The sequence below is a fragment of the Protopterus annectens genome, chromosome 3.part1 (genome assembly GCF_019279795.1).
Source record: "Protopterus annectens isolate FY-2018-M chromosome 3.part1, PAN1.0, whole genome shotgun sequence".
NCBI classification, from domain to species: domain Eukaryota; kingdom Metazoa; phylum Chordata; order Ceratodontiformes; family Protopteridae; genus Protopterus; species Protopterus annectens.
The window spans coordinates 1,747,086,634-1,747,113,466 of NC_056732.1; positions in this window are offsets into that span (position 1 = coordinate 1,747,086,634).

The following is a 26,833-nucleotide window of genomic DNA, read 5'->3' on the forward strand; positions in this document are numbered from 1 at the left end:
GCAGTTCTTAAAGTATTCCTAAGCTTAAGGGCCTCTAAGAAATTTGAGAAGTGTCTAACTGGAAGTCTAACAAATAATTGGTAGTTACCTGCCAACATAACAACCTGTAACTCCCCTCTTAGGTACTCCATGCACATCATCACTCATGCCAGTCAGGCATGCAGCAGAGCAGTCAACAGCTGGCAGTAGTAATGCTGGGTGTTAACAGAAGGAATCGATGCCTGGCTCTCCAGAAACAGAAAGAGGAATATCTGAAGACTGGTTAGTAAACTGGATATGTCTGATGTATTATGTAAGTATATATTGTATATATGTGCATATATATTGACACTTTAATTTCTAAATGTATCTGTGTACTGATTATTTGATCAGTTACTCATTTTTTGTATATTGCTATAGCTGACTACAGTAATGGAATAGTAATTTCTCTTCAGGTAAAAGTCATGTTATCATGGAATTAGTATGTATAAGTTAGGGAGTGTTATAGTATGAAACCTTCAAAGAAAAGGTGATAGTTATTTTAGTGCTGTGTTAAGATATAAATATGTTATTCAGTTTTAAACAAGTGGTAGGTCAATTTGTCAGTCAAGCACATCTTTCTCAGTTCAGTAGTTTGTTTTAATTATTTGTTAAGGGAGCAGTTTCATTACTTTGCCAGATGTTTTGCAATTTCTCCTTACGTTTGTAAAACTCTTATGACTATTTGATGTAGGATACTTTTAGAAGATATATACATTTGCCAAGTAGAAGTATACAGAATGTACAAAATACTGTTTACTTCCTGTTTATATGCCATACAAAAGTTAGCAATATGCATTATGAACGTTCAGGAAAAAAAACTGCATTAAAGAAACTGCAGTTGTTAATATATTATCAATTCAATGAGTGATTTAATGCTGCTTAGTAAAAAGTGTTTGTTTTGGGTATTCTGAGGGTTTGTGCAGGTTATGAAGTTGCTTTAGTTATTTCTGAAAGCATACTTTGGTAATTTTAGTAACAGTCGTGTTGTGAATAAACTAGTTACTGCTTGTGATGGTTTTGTTTATGGTTATTGAGGTTTCCATGGTTTCCATTTTCCTTGGGTTGAGTTTAATTACTGGTGTTTTAGGGATTTTGAATTTCAGTGATAAGCCACACATTTATTTATACAGACTTAATATTCCAGCTTGATCATGACTCCAGGAAATTGACGCTAGACTCTTACTTCCTGGTGAACCACTACCTCATTCACTTCAAGCTTGGTCTTCACCTAATCCATCCTTCTGAAGCACATGTGCCATAAATTATCAGTTTATGGGCTATACATTTGGACAGTCTTAATTCAATCCAAGACAGTTCCTCAAGGGGGTCAGTCCTGACAATCCAGATGTACTGCTGACTACATATGACTATGGAACTGTGGGTGCCCTGAAACAGTTCACCCCTTCTGAGTGTAAAAATGATTGCTACAATAGGATAAAAAAAAAAAACATAAATTGGGGTGGTTACTTTATTTCATTTATTATTTATTTTACATTTGTTGACCGGGCTAGTCTAACTGGATATATGTCCATTTTCAGTAGAGGCCCACAGAGAAAAGCTCCAGACAAAAGTTTGTTTTTTTTTTTTCTAAAAAATATATGACATAGATGTTATTTCTACACATTTCATAGAGCTATTTACAAAAAGCAGAACAAGATATTTACTTGTAATAGTAACTAAAAAAAATATTTATACTTTTACTTACTTATACTAGAGAAAAGGTTTCTCATCTATAAGCTTGCTCCGGCTGAAGATCATGCTTGGTACTAGGTGCAAATCTCCTGAAGGAAGGTAGTTGTGGCAAATGAAATCATCCACCTACGTTCCTTTAGGTGGCTGACAGGTTGTGTATCCCAGCCCATCTGACTACCTATACACTTGTTTCTTCCAAATTCTTTGCATACCTGAATTCCACAATAATGTTGCCCTTTCTACATGTTTTTGTCATTGGATTTTGCAGCTGGCTCAAGGTAGGTGATCTTGTCTTATGCTGGACTTTGTTTAGACATATGAACTATGAAAACCTCATGGCCATGGGTTCTGTGATGGATTTAACCATCTGAACTTTGGACCTGCCCATATACTCAGATATTAAGTTCTTGAATTGGATAACAAGGTCCAACTACTCTTCAGATTCAAGTTTTCTTTATTTCAGTATTAAAAGAGGCATTGACTACTTCTAATTTTCAAGAAGGAAGTCTTTTGATGCTACCTCTATAGAGAATTTTACAGAAAGGTAATAGAGAAGTTGTTCAATGTTCAAATCTACTTACATTTGACAACTTATGGATTGTTAGGTCCATGACATTCCAGTTTTGTAATATAGCACAATACAGTGACTATACTCTTTGGCCTGGTTAATGACATCCTGATAATGGGAGATCAAAGTAAACATTATGTGCTGGTAATAATTGGCCTTTTCATGGCCTTTGATGTAGTGAATTATGGCATCCTGTTTGAGCAAATATACTTGCATTGTGGTTTATCTGGTATAGTTGATTGGTTTACTTATTACCTTGTGACATATGTACACTACATGTCAGCTGGTCTGACTTGCTCATGCTTCTACTCTTCATTTAATTTAGCATTTTTATTTTTATTTTATTTTATTTTATTTTACATTTGTTAACTGGGAGAGTCCGACTGGATACATGTCCATTTTCAGTGGATGCCCAGGGAGAAAAGCTCCACATGTACAAAAGATGACAATCAATATTCATGGTTATATTGAAAAAAATGTAAACATTTTAAAAGGTGATTATATATATATATATATATATATATATATATATATATATATACATGGTTACATTGAAGTTTAAGATCTTTATAGGTTTATAGTATGAAGTATGTACAGAAATTATTCGACAGGTTGTGAGAGTATAGAATGACATGATACTTAGATAGATGTCATGAATGACAACCAGGAGAAAAAAAGTGGTTAGTTAAGAAGGGGAGTTATTGGAAATTAGATGTAGAAGGTATAAAAACGTGCTTGGAATGTCTAGGAAAACAGGTTGCTATAGAAGAGTTAAAAAACAGGGTATGAGAATAGTTAGGATAGGGAGTTAGAAACAAAGCATAGGAAAGGATAGGATAGCAAGTTAGGTTAGATTTAGTTAGTATTGTTCTAAAGGTTGTTGAGTAGTATAAATAGTCTGGGTGGATTTGGTTTAGAAAGTTTATTCATATAGGATAAGGAAGTTGTTTATATTGCATAGTTTACCTACTTGGGTTGTATGTATTTTGGGTTAGTCTGGTTTTAGACATGGACATAGCCAATGCTTGTTTAGGTGATTCTTTAGGGATATTTTAAATTGGGGTAAGGAGGCTATAGTGTTAAGATCTGGAGGGAGCGTGTTCTATTTTTTGCCAGCTGAGTTGGAGAATAATGATTTTCCGGCTGAGTTGTTGGCTTTGGCAGATTGCACATGCATTTTGTTGGATGAGGGAGGGATGCTAGGTTGCTGTAGGAGGTGATAATGTTTGTCAGAATGGGTGTACTGTTAGGTTGGTACAGGATTTTATGAATAACTATGAGTTGGTTGTACTGGAGTTGATTGGGTATTTCTAGTCAGTCTAGTGTTTTAAGATTTAGATAGTGATGGGTTCTGGAGGCTGTGGCTGTGGCAAATCTAGCTATATTGTTATAGCAGCTAGATATAATTTGTTTAGGTTTGATTTCTGTAGGTTTACGAAGATGGGTGAGGCATAGAGAAGGGTCAATAGGAGATGGGTACGAGCTATGGCTGTTCTGGTGGGTGGGGTTAGGAATGGTTTAATCCTATACAAGGAGCCTAGTTTTTTGTTAACTGTTTTAATGGTTTTGTCTGTATGAGTGTCAAATGTTAAGTTATTGTCTATTATTACACCAAGAAGTTTTGTGGATGGGTCTGGGGAGATTATGGTGCCATTGTTGGATGAGATTGTAACATTTGGTGATGTGAATTTATGGGTGGCGGAAAAAAGTAGTAGTTTGGTTTTGTTTGGATTCAATAGGAGATGGTGATTATTGAGCCAGTCCTCTACTTTGTTGAAGGTGATTTGGGATAGGGATTGTAGTTCTGAATACAGATTGCTTCTGGGATGACTTTGGGTAGGTCATTGATGAATATGGAGAAAAGGAGGGGGCCTAATATGGATCCTTGGGGGACACCAAGGGTGACTGGAAGAAGGAGGGATAGATTGTCGTTCCATAATACTGCTTGTTGTCTGCCTTGCAGGTAAGACTGGAACCAGTTGATTACTAGGTTGTTTAGGCTGAATGATTTTAGTGTGTCTAGGAGTAGGTGGTGATTCACTATATCGAATGTTTTGGATAGGTCAAGAAAGAGGGCAGAGGAGAGGATGTTGTGATTACGCTTTTGATTTATTGTGTGGGAGAAGGAGAGAAGTGCTGTTGTGGTACTATGGGCAGGTCTAAATCCGTGCTGGGATGGGGCTAGGATAAGGTGAGTCAGAATTTTCTTATGTATACATTTTTCCATTATTTTGGCTAAGGGAGATCGGATGGCTATATATCTATAGTTAGAGAGTTCAGTGGAATTGCCCCCTTTGTGAAGTGAAATAATGTGGGAGATTTTCCAGATGGAGGGGACATAGGATTCACGGATAGTACGATTGATTAAGATAGAGATAGGGTATGCTATTTCATTAGCGGCCTTTTGTAGTAAATTCTGCAGGGAGTAAGTCTGCTGCAGGGGTGGTAGGTTTGATTTTCTTAAGTAGGGATTTAATATAATCTGTGGGGATTGGATCAAATTTGAAGGGAAGTAAATTATCAGCAGTGGTTGGGTTGTGTTTGAGGAGTTGGGAGGTAGGTTATTAGCTAGGGACTGAACTGTTTCTGTAAATATTGAAGGCCTCTGCTACACTTTTAGGGGGTAGATGTAAGGTAATTGAAGGGGTGGGTGTTGTGGATTTACCTGGATGGAGCAGTTTATTAAGGCCTGACCAGATTTTTTGTGACTGATTTTCGTGCTTTTTCTGTAAGTTGAAATAGTAGCTTGGTTTGCCTAGCAGAGTGGATTTTTTTGTCTTGTTTCTCAATTGTTTGTATCTAATGTGGTCCTGACAGGATTTGGTAGATCTCCTGGAGGTCCATGCTGCATTCCTTGCAGTTAGCTTTTGTGTAGTACCTTTGGTTAGCCATGGAGCTATTTTGCTTTTGGTTCTGATATTTCTTTTGGGAGCATGCCTGTCTAAGATGGCTAGGAATGTAACATTGACATGTGAGACTGCTTTGTCAAGGGGAAGTAGCTTTAGTTTGGACCAATTGCATGACTTAAGTTCTGTCTGGAATTTAGTGAGGTTAAAGTTTTTTGTGTTTCTAATGGTTTTAAGGGTATTTTGCTGAGGCATGTCATTCCTTTTTCTGATTATATAGGTTAGGAAGTGGTCACTCATGTCCTCCACTAGGGTGCCTGATTTATATAACTGGGGTTTGTTGTTTATTAGTAGCCAATCTAGGATGCTTTCTTTATTGTTGGGCTTATTGATTCTGGTAGGGGAAGTTATAATTTGGGAGAAGCCATATAAGTTAATGTGGGTGGTGGGGAAGTTTGATGAACAGGTTTTCCAATCGATATTGAAGTCTCCTAGAATAAACGTTTGTTTACCATCAACATGTTGCTGCTTTGGAACACCACAACAATGAGAGTATTTGTTATCAGCTTTATGCTTATGGCATTCAGTTCTACCTCTCCTTTTCTCGGGAGTAAGCATCAGTTTTTCCAACCCATGAACCTAATGGATTCAGAACCTCAATGGATGCCTATAAATCTTCAATTCAACCTGTCCAAGACCAAAGCCATTCTGGTGCATGCCGCTGTTCATATAGCTCAACTTCTTCTGCTTTCCCCATGATCACATGTAGTATAGAATCATCTGGATGGGTCTCATGTTTGTGATCTTGGCTTTTTCCTTGTTGACAGACTGACATTGAAGGACCAGGTGTCATCTGACATCAGAATACAGATCTGCTGTATCCAGGACTGTTTGCAAGCTTCTGAGACATCCAAGCCTTTCTGTGTTGGAGGGTAGCCTTCTAGCTTATCAGTGGGAGTGGTAAGCACTAGGCAGCCTATCTACCACAAGAGTGGTTTCTGGCCCCGAAATTGTAGTTTATTGGCTGTTTGGGCAGTTTTTCCATCTCTTTCAACTTTGTGGTTTAAAAGCCAGCATTTGCTCTTGTTTCCCACCTTTCCTGTAACTAGTCTAGTCCAGATACAGATTTAGTGTATCCAGGACTGGTTGTAAGGTTTTGAGCCCCCCAAGCCTTTCTGTGCTGGAGGGAAGCATTCTAGCTTATCAGTGGGAGTGGTAAGCACTAGGTAGCATATCTACCACAAGATCCCGGTACAGATTCTTAGTTTTAGCACTTGAATTTGCTTATTCATGTTCAGCACTAGTTCAGAACTTGTTAGCACTAAATAAGCTACATATTACTACAGCACTCAGCCTTGCTCTTTACCTAGAGGAAAACAGTTTTTGTACTTACTTTCCTCACTTGCTTAGAGAAAAACAGCTGTTATACTCACTTTCCTCACTTGTCTAGAGGAAAGTAGCTTTTTATTCAGGCATGTCCAAGGGTCAGCTCCCAGTGTTCTCTCCTGTCTATCTGATGAATCTGGACATCTTGGAGAAATGTAGCAATTGCCTCATGTACACAGACAACCCTCTCCTCCTACCACCCAACATCACAACCTGTGAGAGATGCACTTATCTAGCCAAACTGGAGGTAAAGCTCTCTCCAACCAAAACTGAACTTGACAGTCAAGAGGAGAAGGTAAACACTTGAATCACACCACACTCATCACATAGTCCCACTAAACCTACAACACCAAAATCCACACATAGAAGCACAAAAACATTCATGGAGGCTCTCAATAATAATCTGCTCAAGCAACAGAGACTTCCAGAACAGAAATGCAAGCAACCTCCACTGCCCAACACAACCCAAATGACACACAGCCCACAAACTCAGTGTGCCAATAAACCACAGGCCATAAGGCAAAACAACGTACCCAACACACTAGTCATGGGTGACTCTATAGTCAGGCACACTGATGTTCCGCTCACCAGGCTAAACAAGGAGAAAGTTACTATCAGCTGCCTGTCAGATGCCAGGATCTGCCACATAACCCATGCACTCAGGTCACTCCACAACAAGTACAGATATGACTCTGTCATTGTCCATGTTGGTGTGAATGACCTGAGACATACGTCCCTGGACTACATGAAAAGACACATGGAAGAGCTCTCTGATCTTGTAGCCCAGGCAGTTATGACCCTAGCCCTGAGTACCATCCTGCCATCGCCCAGAATGATACCGCAGTACAAGGACAAAATGATTGACTTCAACAATTAGCTAAGCTTCTGGTGTCATTCTAAGGGGATCCAGTATCTGTCTGCCTGGGACGACATGGGCGACAGACCATAATGCTTTACCAGAGATGGCCTGCGCCTGTCACCCCTGGGATTCCAGATACTGGCTAAGGCTCTTACCGCCCCTATAGTGCCTTTTTTAGGCAAGGTTCAAATGACAAATTTACCACCGTAATAGGTACAGGCAAGCAAAAACTGAGGGTAATGCTACTCAGTGCTAGAAGTCTAAATCTCAAAATGCACTCACTCGAGGCACTCCTTAAATGGAGAACATCAGTATCTGTGCAGTGACTGAGACCTGGTTCAAGACTCTAGAGAGCACCCCTGAATTACCAGGCTATAACTCATACCACACTTTTCGGACATCTAACCTGGACCAGAACACCAAAGGCAGAGGTGTGTCCATATTCATTAAGGATATCCACACCTCCAGGCTAGTTGCGCAGCATAATGCATCCGTGGTTATCCAAGTGGACCTTAACTCTGGGCAAAACTGCAATCCAAATTGTAACTTGCTACAGATCCCCCCACATGCCATAGAATTCCCACTCTTCTTTTCTTGATATACTGGAAAATATTAGGGTTCAACCAAACACCCTAATAATGGCCAGTTTCAACTACCCCACCATTAACTGGGAAAACTACTCATGTACCAACTCCTTCGCTCAACACTTTCTGGAATTCATAAATTCCAGTGCCCTGGATCAACTTATCCACAACAATATCCTAGACCTAATCAACTGAAGTCAACTCCTCATTGGTCAGATCCGGCTATAAGCTAATCACCCTAGATATCTGCATCCCACCCTCACCCACCATTAAGAAAACCATGGTAAAAAATTTCTCCAAAGCCAACTTCATGCTTCTTAAGACAGCAGTGGCGAACTTCAAGACACCCATGCAGATGGACAATACAGTTACAACTGCTGAATCCTACACAAATGCACTTTATAAGCCCTTACACGAGTGCATGGATCGTGTTATCCCAAACAGAACCAAGACGCTATCCTCCAAAACAAGGAAGCCAATCTTGTGGTCCCATGCCATAAACAAACGCTACAACAGAAGGAAGAAACTGTTGCAAAAGACAGTAAAATCCCATGAGTGGAGGAGCTCCCTGTTCAGCCTCAATAAGAAGCTGAGATCCCTTATAAGATCCTACAAAGCTAACTAGAAAACAAAATTGCCACTGATTGTAAGGGCAACCACAAAGCATTCTATAGCTATGTCAAGAATCTCAATGGCAACACCCAAATCTGCTCTGAGTTACAGCACAACGGCACAAAAATTACAGAACCAACTGATATTGCCAACATCCTGGCAAATAGGTTCAGTGCTAACTTTACCCCCCCCCCTCACCTCCTAAAGGGCCCATATCTATAGAGGAAGAATGCAGAGTCCCTGTAATCACATCTAAGCAGGTAAACGCTGCACTCTCTAAAACCAAAAACACAGCATCCATGGGACCGGACAACATCCCAGGCTCCATTTTACACAAACTTCAGAATGAACTGGCTCCCCACCTAAGCACCATGTTCAAGCATAGTGTCACATCAGGCTTTGTACCTACTGAATGGTGCACAGCAACAGTTATCCCACTCCACAAAGGGGGAGCCACCAGTGATCCGGGAACTATCGCCCTATTAGCCTGACAAGCCTGGTCTGTAAGTCCATGGAATGTATCATCATGGAACTCATAAACAAAGACATTGGTAACCTCCAGACTCTGGACCCCACCCAGTTCGGGTTTGTGAAAGGAAGATCATGCCTTCTGAACCTGATTGACTTCTTTGAGGCAGTCACTAAAGCCGTAGACAAGGGTAAGGTGGTTCACACAGCCTATCTTGACCTCGTCAAGGCTTTCAACACCATCCCCCATTCTGGAATTATAACTAAACTCACTAAACTAGATATAAAACCCTACATTACGAGATGGGTTTCCAACTGGCTCACTGACAGAACTCACACTGTAAAAGTTGCAGACTCCAAATCTGACTTCAAACCAGTGACAAGTGAAGTACCACAGGGTTCAGTCCTGGGACCTCTTCTGTTTGGTATCTACCTCTCTGAAGTACAGGCTAACACAGAAGGCCTCTGGCTAATGATGTTTTCAGATGACTGCAAACTAGGAGCCATAGTCAAGTCCCCAAATGATGTGGACATCCTACAGAAGGACCTCACTGAGACAGATGCCTGGTGTCAGAGGCATGGCCTCAAGCTCAGTGCCAAAATTGCATTGTCATCCCCTTTGGTAAAAACTCTGTACCCATGAACTACCACATAAACGGCAGTCTACTTAACGCCAAATGTGTGATAAGAGACCTTGGGACCCAGGTGGACAGTAGTCTCTCCTTTGATAATCACATTGCCACAGTAGTCAGGAAATCGTTCTACGTGGCACACCTCATCACAAAAGGGTTCTCATCCAGGAAAAAAGAGGTCATTGTTCCCCTCTACTTGGCACTCATTAGACCCATTATAGAGTACAATGCCCCTTTTGAAATGTACATCACAAGACATCTGCAGCAGCTGGAAAGGCCACAGAAATACCTCATAAAGGGGATTACTGGCCTCAAACAGATGCTCTACACTGACCATCTAAAAAAACTCCAGCTTTACTCTGTAGCATATCGCCTACTCTGAGGAGATCTCTGCCTAACATATAAAGCTATGTTAAACCCAGAGCTGTTGGACATGCGACACCTAAGGAAATCCCATTCCCTCTGAGCTACACGCTCTAAGGACCCAAACCTTGTCACCACAATAAACAGGGCATGCTGGAGGGATAGATTCCTGTCCCAGAGTCTTCCTATACTCTGGAACATGCTACCCATCTATGTCAAGCAGAGTTCCTCATTACCACTCTTCAAGAAAAATCTTGATGAGTGGATGGGAAATAGGAAATACACCCCAGGGATCACTTCTGTGGCTCTGCTCAACAGGGGCACATGAAATTAACTTTCTTGGGTGGCGTAAGCCAGGAAACCTTGTTGGCTAGTCTTACTTATACCCTTGGGCCAATAGCCTAGTAACTACCTATGAACCTATGAATATCTCCTTTTCATCTGTAGAACATAGTCAGATTCAAATGTTATAAACCAGGAAGAACACAGCCAGATTCACATGTTATAAACCAGTATTGGGTACAGGAATGTGATTCTTACTTTGGTATTGTCCCACCTGGATTAATGTAATTCCCTTAACCTGTGGTTTTAGATGGTATGTGCCCCATCAGTGGTGGGTATAAACTTCTGCAGCCAGGTTGCTGACTGGTATGGAATTACCATACTACTCCTGTGCCACATGCTTTCTGCTGGCTGTGACCAGTTTCTTATTCTCACCTTCTGTACCCTACATGGACTGGACCCTGTTTATGTGAAAGAATTGTTGCATCCCTAGAACCCTGCCAGGCACTTCAGGTCATCTGGGAAAGGGGCTAACTGCTCTTCTGAAAGACTAATTTGAGGCTCCTGGGCAGTTTTCATTTTCTTAGTTATTTTGCTGTGGTCCTTTTCAAAATGATGATTTTCATAACTCAGGCATGAGAAAAATAATCTTTTTTAGCTGGTCCCTATATTTTTATCTGTTTAAGAGAGTCTGATGTGATCCAGGAACTCTTTTCTACACACTTTTATGCTTTTAATTAGTCTTTAAGTTGTTTCAGTTGGAGTTTAAACACTGTTGCTATCTTGATTATTTAAACAGGGAGAGCAATGTTTCTAGCATTGCCTGTTTTGTTAATGTACAATATCTGGGCTTAGGCAATAATAACTTTAAACAATATCTTCTCACTAGTGAAGGACAACGAAGACAACAAAATACTCCTGCTCAGACAGTTGCCCATGTCCACTTAGAGATATGACACAGACTTATCTGAGACACCCTTACAGCTTCTGCACCATTAATTAAATTATGAACATTATTCAGCAAGCTCAACCAAGCAGAAATGCTCCCGGTGGTGTTCTTCTTTAGTTAATGGAGTGAAGTACAGAATTATGATGTACACTGTCTACGTACTGCTGTATTAAGTAAAGGGTTTCTTGAGATACTGCTCCTTCTTCTTAGCAGTGCTGTTACAGAAACTGCCACCCTATTGATTTTAAAGTTCCTGCAGTTGCTTGCATCTCCCTCTCCACCACACTTTCCTTATCATTTGATATTTTCAGGGCATCTCAAATGTACATTCTTCCGCAAACACTTATAGGTTCATAGATTCATAGGTGTGTACTAGGCTAATGGCCCTGGAGCCTTTACAAGCTTAGCCCATAGGATTACCCTGGCGTCGTGCCACCCCACCTTAGTTCCCAGTGCCTCTGTCGAGTGGAGCCACTGGAGTGATCCCTGGGGTGAATTTTCTATTTCCCATCCACTCATCAAGATTTCCTTTGAAGAGTGCCAGTTAGGCACTCTACTTGACATGTATGGGAGGTCTATTCCATAGCATGGGCAGTCTCTGGGTTATGAACCTGTCCCTCCAGCTTGTTCTGTTGATTGTGGTAATGAGGTAGAGATCTCTGGAGTGTGTGGTGTGGAGGGATTTGGATTTCTTTAGATGTAGCATTTCTAACAGAGCTGGGTCAGACATGGCTTTGTAAGTCAAGCAAAGATCGCCTCTAAGTAGACGATATGAGACAGAGAATAATTGGAGTTTTTTTGAGTCTGTCCATATAGGACAAGTGCTTAAGGTCTAGGATCCTCTTTGTGAAGTACTTTTGTGGCCTCTCCAGTTGTTGCAGGTGTCTAGTGAGGTACATACTAAATGGGGCATTGTACTCAAAGATTGGCCTAATGAAAGAAGAGTAGTGGGATACAATGACCTTTTTCTTCCTGGATGCAAAACCCTTAGTAATGAGATGTGCCACATAGAAGGGCTTTCTGACCACAGTGGCAATGTGGTGGTCAAAAGAAAGGTTGCTGTCAACCTGTGTTTCCATATCTCTTATGACACTTTCTATGTTCAGTGGACTATCATCGATGTGGTAATTCATGGGAACTGTTTTTTTTTTCCAAAGGGAAATATGGCATTTAGCTTAAGGCCATGGTTCTGATACCAGTCGATGATCTCATTGAGGTCTTTCTGTAGGATGTCAACATCACTTGGGGAGTTAATTATGTCTCCCAACTTGCAATCATCTGCGAATTTTGCCAGCCAGAGTCCATTCGTGTTGGCCTGGACTTCAGATAAGTAGATACCAAACAGGAGAGGACTCAGGACCAAACCCTGTGGGATTCCACTTGTGACTGTCTGCAGTCTGACTTGGAGTCACCTACTTTCACACTGTGGGCTCTGTGAGCCAGTTTGCAACCCACCTAGTGATATAGGGGTTGATCCTTAGCTTAGTGAGTTTTTCTATGATTCCTGAATGGGGAATGGTATCAAAGGTCTTGGCCAGATCAAGGTAGGCTGTATGAACCACCTTGCCTTCATCCACAGCTCTGGTGACTGACTCAAAGAAGTCAGCCAGGTTGAGCAGGCATGATCTACCCACAAAACCAAACTGTGTGGGATCCAGAGTTTGGAGATTACCTCTATCCTTGTTTATTAGGTCCATAATGATGCATTCCATAGCTTTGCATATCAGACTTGTCAGGCTAATGGGACGATAGTTCCCAGGGTCTGTAGTCACTCCTCCTTTGTGGAGAGGGATGACTGTAGCAGTGCACCATTTGGTAGAGAAAAAGCCAGAGGTGAGGCTGTGATTGAACAGGGCACACAGGTGAGGTGCCAGTTCACTCTGTAGTTCATGTAGGACACAGCCAGAGATATTGTCAGGTCCCATAGAAGCTGTATTCTTGGCCTTGGACAGTGCTGTTTTAACCTGTGCAGCACTAATACTGGGTGCCTGGCAATCTACTGATATTGTGATTGGTCATTTCGGGGGGGGGGGGTGTTGGCACTGAATCTGTCAGCCATTATATTGGCAATATCTGTTGGCTCGGTATAGGAGGTGCCATTGTGCAACATCTCCAAGCAAATCTGGGTATTGCTGTAGAGATTCTTTACATAACTATAGAAGGCTTTATGGTTGTCTTTACCATCTGCTGAAATACTGTTTTCATAGCTAGCTTTAGAGGATTTGATGAGGGATCTCAACATTTTGTTGAGGCTGATAAGGGAGTTTTTCCAGTCTTGGGATTTCACCTTTTTTTGCATCGGTTTCCTTCTTCTGTTGTAGAGTTTGTTTATGGCAGGGGACCACCAGATTGGCTTCCTTTTTGTGGAGGGGAGCATCTTGGTTCTATTGGGTATGGCGAGATCCATGCATTTGTGTATGTGTTCATACAGGGCATTAGTGTATGATTCAGCGATCATGCAGCTTGTTCTCCAATGGCATGGTGCCGTGAAGTTAGCCACCTCTATTTTTAGGAGCCCAAAATTAGTTTTCGACAAGTTTTTCATTGTGGTTACCTTTGCAGGGGGGGGGGGGTTTGGATTTCCAAGGTAATTAGTTTGTGGTCAAATCGAACCAGGGAGGAGTTGACTATTGGTATAGAGCAACGGTCGCCCATGTTAGTAATGACCAGGTCAAGGATGTTGCTACCTCTAGTGGGGGTAAGAACGAGCTGGTCCAGGGCATTGGAATTAATGAATTCCAGGAAACATTGGGCAAATGTATTGGTACATGAGTAGTTTTCCCAGTTAATGGAGGGGTAGTTGAAGTCGCCCAGTATGACAGTGTTAGGTTGGACCCTAATATTCTCCAGGGTGCTTAGGAATGTGCAGGCTACAACCTGAATTGCTGTCTTTCCCAATGTTAGCTGCACCTGAAGTATCTCTGATGTGTTATGCTGGGCTACCAGTCTGGAGGTGTGCGCATCATTTATGAATATGGAAACACCACTGCCTTTGGAGCTTTGGTCCAAGTTCTGGGGATGAAAGGTGTGGAATGAGTTATAGTCTGGTAGTGCAGGGGTGCTTTCTGCTGCCTTAAACCAGGTTTCTGGCCTTAAACCATGTCTCTGTTACAGCACAAATGTCGATGTTCTCCATTTTAAGGAGTGCTTCGAGCAAGTGCATTTTGAGATTTATTCTTCTAGCATTGAGCAGCATGACCCTCAGACTGCATTTGTTTGTAGCTGTTACAGTAGTGAATTGGTCTTTGGAACACCGCCTAAAAAAAGGCACTACAGGGGTGGCAAGAGCCTTGGCCAGTATCCAGAAGCCCAGGGGTGACAGATACAGGCCATCTCTGGCAAAGCATCGAGGTCTGTCAGTCATGTCATCCCAGGCAGACAGATGCTGGATCCCCTTAGAATGACACCAGAAACTTAGCAATTGTTGAAGTCAATCATTTTCTGCTTGCACTGTGGTATCATTCTGGGTGATGGTAGGAGGCTGCTCAGGGCTAGGGTCATACCCGCTTTGGCTACATAATCCTAAAGCTCCTCCATGTCTCTTTTCATGTAGTCCAGGAAGGTACGTCTTAGGTCATTCACACCCACATGTACTATGACAGAGTCATATTTGTACCTGTTGTTGATGGACCTGAGTGTGTGCATTATGTGGTGGATCCTGTTACTTTCTAATTATTCAACCCAGTGAGTGGGACATCAGTGTGCTTCACTATCGAGTCACCTATGACTAGTATGTTGTGCAAGCTGCTTTGCCTTAGGGGCTTTGGTTGAGTAGCACACTGTTTAGGAGAGTTATGTGTTCATGATTAGTGTTGTGTTGTGGTGGTTGAGTGCATTTCTGCCTTGGGGGTCTCTGCTGTTTGGGTAGATTTTTATTGAGAGCCTCCATGAAGGTGGGTGTGTGGTTTGTGTTTTTATGTGAAGGCAGTGCTCGTGTGTGTTCTGGAAGGCTATGTGTTCCATGTGGTGTGGTGCAAGTGTTGACCTTTTCCTCTTGACCAGCTGTCTTGGCTGGAGAGTGCGTGGCTTCCAATTTAGATATATAAGTGCATCTCTAGCAAGTCACAGTTATTTGACAATGCCATTGTTATTTTCCCACTGGTAATTACTGAAGATGCAAGACATGTTAACTGCATTGGTAAGTTGTTTTGCAGTATATTTGGCTTACCCTTGTGAATGTGTTCATTTTAGTAAGGTATAAAAATTTGTTCTGATGTTGTAGTCCTTAACTGTTCAGCTAAAGAAGATTTATTTTTATTTACTGTTCTTAAAAGTCTCTCTGTGTAGATATAATTCAGAACAGCTCTGTTTATGCTTGGAAGATGGCTTATTGAAAGTCTAACTGGCAGTTAGCACAAAGGCTTATGACTTTGAGATCATTCTCATATTTAAGAGTACGGGGTTTGATTCCATTTGTTTACTGTGTAACCTTGAGCAAATCACTTGCCCTGACAATGCTCCCAGGTCACCACAAAAAGGTACATTTCTGCTCAGTGAGCCTACTCAGTTGATGTGAACAAAAAAAAAAAAAGACTTGTGCTATTTGTCTATGATAAAGGTTAGACCAAGCTTAAATTTCAAGGGCGCTGGGTGGTGGTTTCTAGAAAACATATAGAGTATATTTCTTCTGCCAGTCCCACGCAAATTCTGATTTACTCCACAGCCAAATTATTTATTGCTGTTGATATTAAATCTGTGGAAACTGTACCTGCATATGCTATGCTTGCATGCAGACTGTTGTCTCTATGAATGTTGCCCATTTTTTGAACTCTTCTTTATTGACCTGTGCCAGCATCTTAATGTCTGTACTGTCTTTAATTTTCTAGAACAAAGTAGCTGTCAGTTTGACAATGCCTTCTTCCAATATGGAAGTAATGTGCAGTTGACTGTTCATTACCCCTGTGGCCTCATCTGCTATGCTGTTTACTGAATGGTCAACCATTCTATCAACAATGACCTCTTGCAGATTCACTTTATTGGTTTTTTATCAAAACTTCAGCTCCCACTGCTTTATGTTCACAAGTGGTATGGTAACTTGAAACAGTGTTCTTCTACCCACACCTACACAGTAATCAAGTTAAACTGTTACCATGTTACTTGCTAGCTTGCTACACATCAGCCAAAACTGTATCCCTTCAACTGCCAAACGCTGGTAACTACAATGGCCAAACTGCCTGGTGATGTCCATCCAAACACTGTATGTCAAGAGAACAGAATCACGCATGGCAAATCCAGGAATATCCAAAATAATATTGTTGAAATCTAGGCATACCTTTACAAAAGGATTCTGACAATATCAGAGACTATTTACTAACACTGAAAATGTCCTTTTAGGGTACTACTACCTTTAATAGGTGATCATTAAAACAAACAAAGGGAGGAGCAGATGTTTTATCATCTATCTCTGCTTTATTTTCATCCTTTACTCTTTTTTTAAATTATGACAGCTTGTGTTGCAGGTAAAAAATGTTAACATTAATTGGAAAAATGCTGTGCCAAGTTGTTGAACATCTGCTGTGCTTGTTATATAAGGTAAGGGTAACTCTGCTTCATTATTCTCTGAACACATTCTTTTAGTGAACTAAAGGGGAGCAATGGACCAAAACATTCCCAAAAGGCTTTTTTGGTTTCTTTTCTTCATATTATGATATAATATGGTGTAATAAATCTAATAAAGGAGTTGCTAAAATGGTTAATCTGCATGTAGGAGTTTCCCAGGCAACTGATGCAGGCAGATTTAGGGCAGGGCTTATAGGTGAAAAGTCAGTTAAAACTCTTGAGTAACTGCAAAATGGTAGATTGTTACTTCTCTGCAGTAAACATACTATATGGCACCCTTTTCTGAGATGCATGAGGAAGAGGTGCTCACAGAGTGTCTACTGAAATAACTCAGACATGGAGTGGAGAGCAGGCAGAATGTGCTTAAGATAAGAGCCCTTGAGTGGAAGAGGAGTCTACTTTGACACTGTGACCAAATTACAGACTACAAAAGAAGTTCTCTAATAACTGAGCTCAGAAGAGGATGCGGAGGAGAGTCCACTATAAAGAAATTGCAGGAGTCTGAATATCCTGGACCAACCATATTTGCTGATTACTGCAAGCTAGGTGCAATCACTGAATTCTCCAAAAATGTAGATATCATCCAGGAATGTCTCACACAGACAAATAACTGGTGCCAAAACTATGGCTGAAAACTCAATGCTAAAAAATGCATCATCATGAGCTTTGGGAAGATGACCTCCCCTGCAATTTACAACATTGATAACATTCCCTTAAAAGTAAACTGAGTGGTAAGGGACTTGGGAATACAGGAGGACAATAACCTGAACTTTGATCACTATGAATTCATGGTACTCAGAAAATTCTTCTATGTGGCACAACTTACAAGTAAGGGGATGGCATTCAGATCTAAGAAGAACATAGACACACTATACTTAGCCCTCATTAGACCAGTAACTGAGTACTATGCACCCTTTGGTATGTACCTGACCAGGCATTTGCAACAGCTGGAGTGGCCACAGAGGTTCCTCACTAAAAGAAAACAGAGTGTAAATAATATATCCTACATGGAATGCCTCAAAGCCCTGTCTCTGTACTCAAGTCTCCTACAGACTACGGAGGGGCAATCTCTGCCTAACCTACAAGGCATTCTCCAATTCAGCCCTGATGAATCTGCTACACATTCACAGAACAAACAGCACTACAGTTACATGATCTATGGATCTAAACCTCGTCTGAGACAAAAACAAAACACGTTGGAGGGACAGGCATATGTCACAGAGATTACCCCTTCTCTGGAACAGATTCCCTTATTCATGTAGAATAGAGCTCTTCCCCAAGCCTATTAAACACAATTTGGACTAATGGATAGAAAATCATAAATTCACCCCTGGCTTGTCACCTGTGGCCCTTATGGACAGGGGCAGTTTGTAGATGACCTTAAGAACAGGCATATACCAAATCCATTCTAACCTGTGGGAATTGATAATTGGGGAAAACTTGGACACAAATGGCTAAGCTTAAAAAGGTTCTAGGGCCATTAGCCTACTAACCTGCTATGATCCTACGATAAAATAACAATGAAGTTACCTGTGTGTTCCTGTGGGCATGATAGCTGGGAAAATTATCAGGACTGAACTGCTTGTGTAACCTAGGTACTGTAATTTTTAAATGTATAAAAATAAAAAACAGGGACTAAATGAGTTATACTGAAGACATTCTGTTCAAAGTGGATAATAAAAAATGTACTTTGTCTTAAAGCTAACTTCATTATGCTTTAAGTATGACATGATTTGGTGAAAAGTGTGGTTAAAAGTTGTTTACTGTTTGAGAAAATGACACAATGACCCCAATATGTTGTAATATGCTTACTATTACTATGAGGAATTGATATGAAATGCAGTATGGAAGGTATCCCTGACGGCTTTCATATTTGCAGCCCTTCCTCTGTATTTGTTTCTAGTACTATGAAGGGTGACAATTTTACTAATCTATTGGAATGGACACTGTTAGGGCTCTTTCTAATAATTTCATAGTTATGTGGGTTAGAAAATTATTTTGATTACTACCTATGCGATTAACATCATCTGTTTTGACAGGACATTACTGGTACATTTTGTTCGGGTCGATATTTTTCAGAGATTAGATAAACATGAATTCCCTCTCCAATCACCTTAACGTAAAAGGTAAGAAATATAAATGTGTCTCTCCTACATTTAACAAACTTTATCTGGCAGATCTCACCTAGTGGATTTATTGGATGTCTAAAAAATAAAATCAGATACAAAATATCATATATTTGTTTACAGCTAATGTAGCATCCTTATTAAGAAAGATAAGTAAAATTGCTTTAAACATCTCTAGGCATCCACTTCTCCAGATAAAAAAATGATCTGGATTAGAATGACATCCATTTCTTTTTAAAATGAGAAAGAGACTTATTTTACAGACATAATGCTATTTTGTGCTTTATTTTTATACATTTCTTCTTTTTGCCTGCTGACTATGGAACATCAATATTCATCCTCTGAGCCCATCGACCAAGAAGCCATAAAAAGGGTTTTGTCCCCTTCTGTCACTGCTGTCTCACACATTACTCTCTGATACTCACAAACTCAGTGTCAACATTGTCCCAGTAGCTTCAGCTTCTGGATTTGCTCTATCATACTAGAAGAAGATGTATTTCTGGGTGGACTCTGATTGTCCCAAGACTGGGAAACTTGACGATGGGTCTCAGAAGTGAAGTATGTTAATTGTTTATAGCCCTACTTCTCTGCCTGCATGACAGCTTTATATGAATATAGTATAATACTAGCATCAAAAGCATATACACTTCTGCATGTAATTGACTCTAGCTGCAGCAAATTGCTGCTTAGCATGCCTGTACAAATAATGGTCCAAGTGCTTCATGTAGGGCTCACAATGAAGTCTGGTCTGTGCTGGGCATCAGTAAAGCAGCATACCTTTGAGTCTCCTTCTCTCAGGATGAACAAGCTGACAAGGGCCACTTGCTTCTTTCCTCCATGGCTGGCTTATGTAGCATCTAGACTGATCACTGTATATCTGGCTCATAGCAAAGGATTCATTGTTCTGCATAAAGGAGCTGACTGCTGTCATTCTGTGTGGATACCATACAGATACTGCTTGCCTGATGGTTTTGACCTAGTAGATTGCTAACCTTCTGTTACTACTCCATAAGACTTGTCTCTAGCTTTGTCCCAGGGTATGTCTAAAAATGGATGTTGGACTAGTCTTACAAACTTAACAAATATATAAAAGTATGAATGAATAAGCACTAAGCAAGAACTGTCAACTATTTGCTTAAGAGTTCTGGGCAAATCCAAAAATAATGGGGGAACAAAGGATAAAAATCAGGATAGGTATGAAGCCCTATTGTCTTGCATTATGGATGGACTGATATCCTCAGCAATTGGCCCTAGGCATGAGTGCGTGTGTGTTTGTGTGCCTTCTGTGGAAGGTTGGGCACCGGGTTGGCAACTCAACACCGTAAATCTCCACTGCCAATCATGAGCGGACAGGTGATCTGCTGTGCCGACCCCTAACCGGAAAAAGCCGGAAGAAGTTAAAGAATGTAAGGAGTTCATCATGATTAAAGCTGGAGACTGCAAGTGTAAATAACTATTTGAATAAAAATAAGAGCCTGGAGAACATTACTAGATAAGAAAGTCACTGCATTTGCATTCACTTTGCTGGTGTAGCTGTAATCAAAATTGACTGGAAAAAGAGGGAAGAGTTTGTAACTGACAACCTGTGTTTGGGGGCACATTGTAAATTGTGAGGTTATCTAGTTGAAAGCCTTATTAGTGCAGATGAAGGAAAAGTGAGACAGCAATAGTAACATCAGGTGATGAAAGCAATCCATGGGATCTAATGTGGTGCTTCACAAATGATGAAATGCAAGAACTTATGGAGGCTTATCTGAAGGAATTCATATAGTACAGTATGTTAGCTTAGTTCTGAGATTAATTGAAAGTTAGTTTGTTAATTTATTGTGAGGCAGTGATAAACCCCCTGACTGCACCAACAATAAAAGAAACAAATATAAGTTTGTGCTTCCATACGTTTTTGTGGGTTTCTATAGAAAGTGGAACCAGTGATATGTAGAAAATATGCAAAAGTGGGAAGGAACATGCCTTTGTCAATTGTAAACTGACATTGCTTAATCAAAAAACTGTTTATACCTTTGTAGGTAAATCACATCACTGATATTTTACCTAGGTTTGCATAAGTGAATAAAGAAGGTAAAGGGATGGTTGAGGGATACTCCTAGGTATTTATATGAGTGTAGAATTTTCAGGGAACCACTTTGCATAAAGTAAAATATTTATATGAGGTTCACTTAAAGTTTTCTTAGTTCACAAGACTAACATATTTTAGCAATGGTAGAGTTAAGAGAGCTACAGATCACTTTGGCAGATTTGTCTGATGCCCAGATAACAATGCTATACAAATATATGACATGATTGGTCTTCACAAAGATGATGATTGAGTTAATGTAGATATAGAATAACCATGGCCAAAGGACCAAGCAGTGAAGAACATCTTACAAGAGAGGATGGAGAGAAAACTGAATCAATGCATGCATAATTTTAAAGTGTCTGTTGTGCAAGCAATCTGAGAAATGGCTTATGGAGGAAGAGTTGAAATTATACAGAGGACATTCCTTATAAGAAGGTGGTCCATATAGTCAAATATCATGAACAGTTTAAGAAAAATGCCCCCTGTAAGGTTTCCATTACCCATTGCCCAACACTGAGCATTTAGAAAGATAGGAGTTGTACTGGTGTATGCCATTTTATGAAGCCATGCTGATGGCTTGTGACCTGGGCATAGACCTCTTTGTGGGTGGCAACTGTCAGACTGCTTCCTCCACCAAGATTGTGGTTCGAGGAGACAACATGGCAACTGGTCAGAAGGAGTCTCAGCCCATACTGGTGACCATAGAACCATGCTTAGTGTTCAAAATAAACTTTAGTAATAATTTAATATTCAGTATGCTGCCTTCACTGCATGAACTTCTTAACCACTTAGTGAATACCCTAAAACACATTCTTACCCTCCTCAGCTGACATTTGTACCATCAATGAAAGGCCATTGAATGGTACCACTTCCTACAAAGTTCCTCAGACTCCATAAAATTCTACTTCATGAAATCCATTGCCTCATCTGACAGCTTACAGAAAGTTATTAGCCAGCCAGTAAGTAAATTATTTTTGGGAAATGTCATACAGAAAAACTTGAGATGTGCATTACAGCAGTTTGCATTTGGCAATGCTTCACAGATTGAAAGTCATGTTACATCATACATTAATTCATTCTCTAATACTAGTTTTAATCAGTTCTGGGATGTGGGGAGATATGCCTATTCTGGAAAGCATTGTGCTCACAATGAAAAAACAGTCCTGCCTGAGATGCTGGCTCTTTGTATTAGAAAAAGTAACTCAATTAAACACTTAAGTGTTTCTATGTGCAATTGATGGGAATGCCACTTCACCTAATTCATGTCACTATGACCTGGAAGGAAACAAAAACAATCAGAAAAGAGTCACTCAAACACAAGAAAGACATGCAAACTCCATAGAGATGGCACCCCACCTGAGAACTAAACCAGACGGCCAACAGCTGTGAGGCAGTGCTGACCATAGCTCCAATGTGCTTCCAACATGTTATTTTAGTTTAACAGAAACCTTTAACTTGTTTATCCAGGAAGTGGATAAGAGTAATAAGTTGATGTGATATAACTCAGTTTAAGTAAACTGCGTGATACAACACCATACAAAGTGATGGGGGGATTACATGGTATCGGGATGAGCTCAGTCATGATAGCACTATACCATAAGAACTGGTTATCACATGGTAGTCACATAGTTATGTCTAGGACTGAACTTTCCATTCAATGATTTTTTCATACTGTGTACTCCAGATTAATTGTTGGGTTCTCGCATACTTTCAGTGCTCCTGCTGAATGTTTTACTGAGACTGAAAACATGATTATCCTCTTTGTGGATAATATAAAGATTACTGCAGTGGTCTCATACAGAAGATATATCTGCAGAGAGATTAGACAAACTTGGCAGAATTAGCTGATATGTGAGAAATTAGTCCACAAATGAGAAATGGGATTGTGTACAAAGAACCTAAAACTTAAGAATGTTGGAAACAGCAATCCTTGATATAGGTACAGGCCAAGGAAAAAAAGTATTCTATGCTGCAAAGAGATAGGAGGAGATGAGAAAAGGGACATAACTCACTTCTGCACCTAATCATACAGTTAAAGTCAAAGTAAACTTTATTGTCACTTTGATTCACAGAAGTGTGAACCGAACAAAATTATGTTTCTTCGGACTCGATGTGCATACAATACATAGACTACATTTAACATAATGATAATACACAAAATTCTATAAACACAGACAACAAACACAACAATAATAATTACTTGCATTATTGCACTGATTTAACAGATTGTCACTCATTACTGGGTTATTAGATTACTTTCACTGGAAAAATTGCACTTAAGTGAATGATTTTAAGGCCTACATTTATATTGCACAGTAAGACAGTTCAGTTTGATTACTGCTGACTTTGTTGTCTGGGTGCAGGTAATATTTTGTTACATCTTGCACTAGAGAGACTTTTCAGTATTGTTGGATTCCTGCCTTTATGTCCAGTGTGAAGGGTACTGTTCCTAGAGTTCAGTAACCTGATAGCTAGTGGAAAAAAGTTGCCTCTGAATCTCGTGGTTTTGCAGCATATGCATTGAAAGTGCCTTCCTGGTGTTAAATGTGAGAACAGCTTGTAAGCAGGATGAGTGCTATCCGTGGTTATTTTCTTTGCCCTGCTAAGACACATGGACATGTGCAGGTCTTGTGTGGATGGGAGGGAGTTCCTGATAATCCTCTCAGCTGTTTTCACTACCCTCTGGAGGGACTGGTGCTCAGAAGCAGAGCAGCTTCCATTCCATACTGTAAAGCTGTTTGTCAGTATACTCTTGATGGTGCTTCTGTAGAAGGCTGTGAGAGACATTGATGGTAGGTTTGCTCTCCTCAACCTTCGCAAGAAGTGAAGCCATTTGTGTGCTTTCTTAGTGATAGCATTTGTGTTGGCTGACCACATCAAGTCTTCTGCAGTTTGCACCCCCAGAAATGTTGTGCTTTTTACTCTCTCAACTGTTTCTTTATTGATTACGAGTAGAGATTGCTCTCTGTTGCTCTTCCTGTAGTCCATGATTATTTCTTTGGTCTTGTTGAAATTTAGTGCAAGATTATTGCTATACCAACTTATGAACTGATTCAACTCCTCTCTGTAGGCTGTCTTGCCATCATTCCTGATGAGGTCCAAAACTGTCATATCATCTGCAAATTTGATAATATGGTTTGAGCTTTGCTTGGCAGTACAGTTGTGGGTTAGTGTGGTGAAAAGCAGGGGGCTTAGGGAACATCCCTGTGGGACTCCAGTGTTCAGTGTGATGCCCTCAGATGTATTCTTGCCAATGCACACTTTCTGGGGTTTATCTATAAGAAAGTCCAGCATCTAGTTGCATAGTCAAGTGTTGATGCCCAGTTGAACCATCTTTCTGATCAGATTTTATAGGATGACTGTATTGAAAGCTGAACTGAAGTCGATGAAAAGTAGCCTCACATAACTATTCTCCAGGTGGTCCAGTGATAAGTGGAGTGCCAAAGAAATAGCATCTCCTGTGGAGTGAGTAGGTCTGTATGCAAACTAGAGTGGATCGAAGTCTGCAGGTAGTTTGGATGTTATTACATCTTTGGCCAGTCTCTCAAAGCATTTCATCACAGTGGAGGTGAGAGCTAGATAGCCATTTAGTCTAGCAGGTGGTGATTTCTTTGGCAGTGGTATAATGTTTGTGCACTTGAAACCTCTGGGTACAATGGCTTGACTCACTGAGTTGTTGAAGATGTCTGAGTACAATTGTTAGTTGGTCCAGTCTCTGAGCACTCTTCCAAGAATGTTATCAGGTCCAGCTAATTTCCTGGGGTTAACTCTTTGTAGGATCCTTCTGTCATCAGCAGGATTGAGGCTGAGCTCTTCCTCGTTCTGATTGTTGGTGATTTTTCTCTGCTGCTGTCTTATTCCCTTTCTCAAACCTACTGAATTAGATGTTGAGCTTGTTTAGGAATTCCGTATCATCATCACACTGTGAAGACGGGAACCTGTAATCTGTTATAGACTGGATGCCCTGCTACAGGTGCCTGGGGTCATTTTGTTCAGAGAAGTGGCTCATGATCCTTTGACCATATTTGTGTTTGGCCTCCCCAACCCTTTGTTTAATTGAGAACTGGCCAATATGAGAGCCTCTTTATCACGGTCATGAATGCTGCATTCCTTGCTTTCAGGAACTCATACACTTCACTTGTTAGCCAGGGTTTCTGGTTGGCTCTTGTGACAATGCTTTTGGTGACTGTCACATCGTCAACACATTTTGAGCTGTAGCCTATTACTGGTTCAGTGTACTCCTCCAGTTTGATGTGTTGGTTTACTGTAGCCGCCTCCTTGAATATGTTCTAGGGATGAGTACTGCCTTAAATGCTAGCTTAGTATTTGTATAGTCCTTGTCCAGTGTATTCTCCCTTCTGGTTGCAAAGTATACATACTGGAAGCATTGATCTAGGACTGTTTACAGGTTTACCTGACTGAAGTCACCTACAATTATATGTACTCCATCTGGATTTTGATTTTGCAGATCATTTATTGACTTTTATAGTTTAGCTAGTGCTTAGTTTGTGTTGGGAGGTATGTATACTGCTCTGAAGCTGACACTGTTAAACTCCCTTGGTAGATAGAAGGGTCTGTATTTCAGTGACATAACCTCTAGGTCCTCAGAGCTGTGTGTGTTTACCACCTCACAGCTGGTGCACCAGTTGTTACTGATGTACAGAGACCACCCCCTTTGCTTTCCCACACAGAAACTGTTTTCTATCTGCACAAAATAATGATTGTCCTTCCACATGAACTGCACTGTCATTTATGCTACAGCTGAGCCATGTCTCAGTGAAAATAAATACACAAGTATTTCTCACCTTGCTCTGGTTAGTTAGTTCCAGCCTTATGTAGTTCATTTTGTTTTCCAGGGACTGAACATTAGCCAGTAGAATGGATGGTACTGCAGGCCTGAAGGGGTTAACTTTTAATTGTGTGATGATTTCAGCCCTGGATCCTTGTTTATGAGTTCTTTCATACCTCTTTCTTTTCCTTCTCCTTCCCTGAGTACTAAACACCGATTCCACCATGTCTGATCAGTTTGGGTTGTGTTTCAGTATAATTCCTAGCGCCAGTAGCTCATGGAGTGCATTAGGCCTTTCAGGTCCTGCAGCCAATAGTCCATCAAACCTATTGCACAATGAGCTTTGTAGATGAATTTCCCAAAGTCTCTCCTTGCTATATTTTAGCTTATCATATTTTTTTGTCTCTGATTAGGTTATTTTACTTGATTTAGAAACAGAATTACACAAATAATGCACATTTTTCTGCCACACAGGGCACCACCATTTTTTTAAATGTATGAGTCCAATAATATCGACAGAGATAATGCTAGGTACAATGTCAGACATCTGGATTCAAAGGATGATAAAATATTTCTTCCTTTGTGGCAGGTATTGATTATGTCTTATTTAGAATACTGTGTTCATTTCTGAAAAATAAACAGATAAATATTGGGATACAGAATGTGCACAGGATAGCTACTGAAATAATAAGAGAAAAGAAAGTATTAAATTAGGAACAAAGACTTAAGAAACTTAAAATTATACACGAGACAAATCAGGGTGGTGACTTGATTCTGGGTACACTTTATCAATGGTTAGTTTGGAAGAGTGGTGATGATGAGAATATGTCATCTCCTATGACCAATTATCTCCTGACTCCCTCAGACCAGTAAGGGATCAACATACCTCTCAGATGTCCCTGATTTTGCAGAATGTCCTTGTTTTTGCCTCATACATTTTCTTTGTTCCTCATAAAATCTTTGATTTTCTGGTAACTCACTGAGGATTACAATCAGTCAAAAAAGTCAAGACATAAGAGTTGG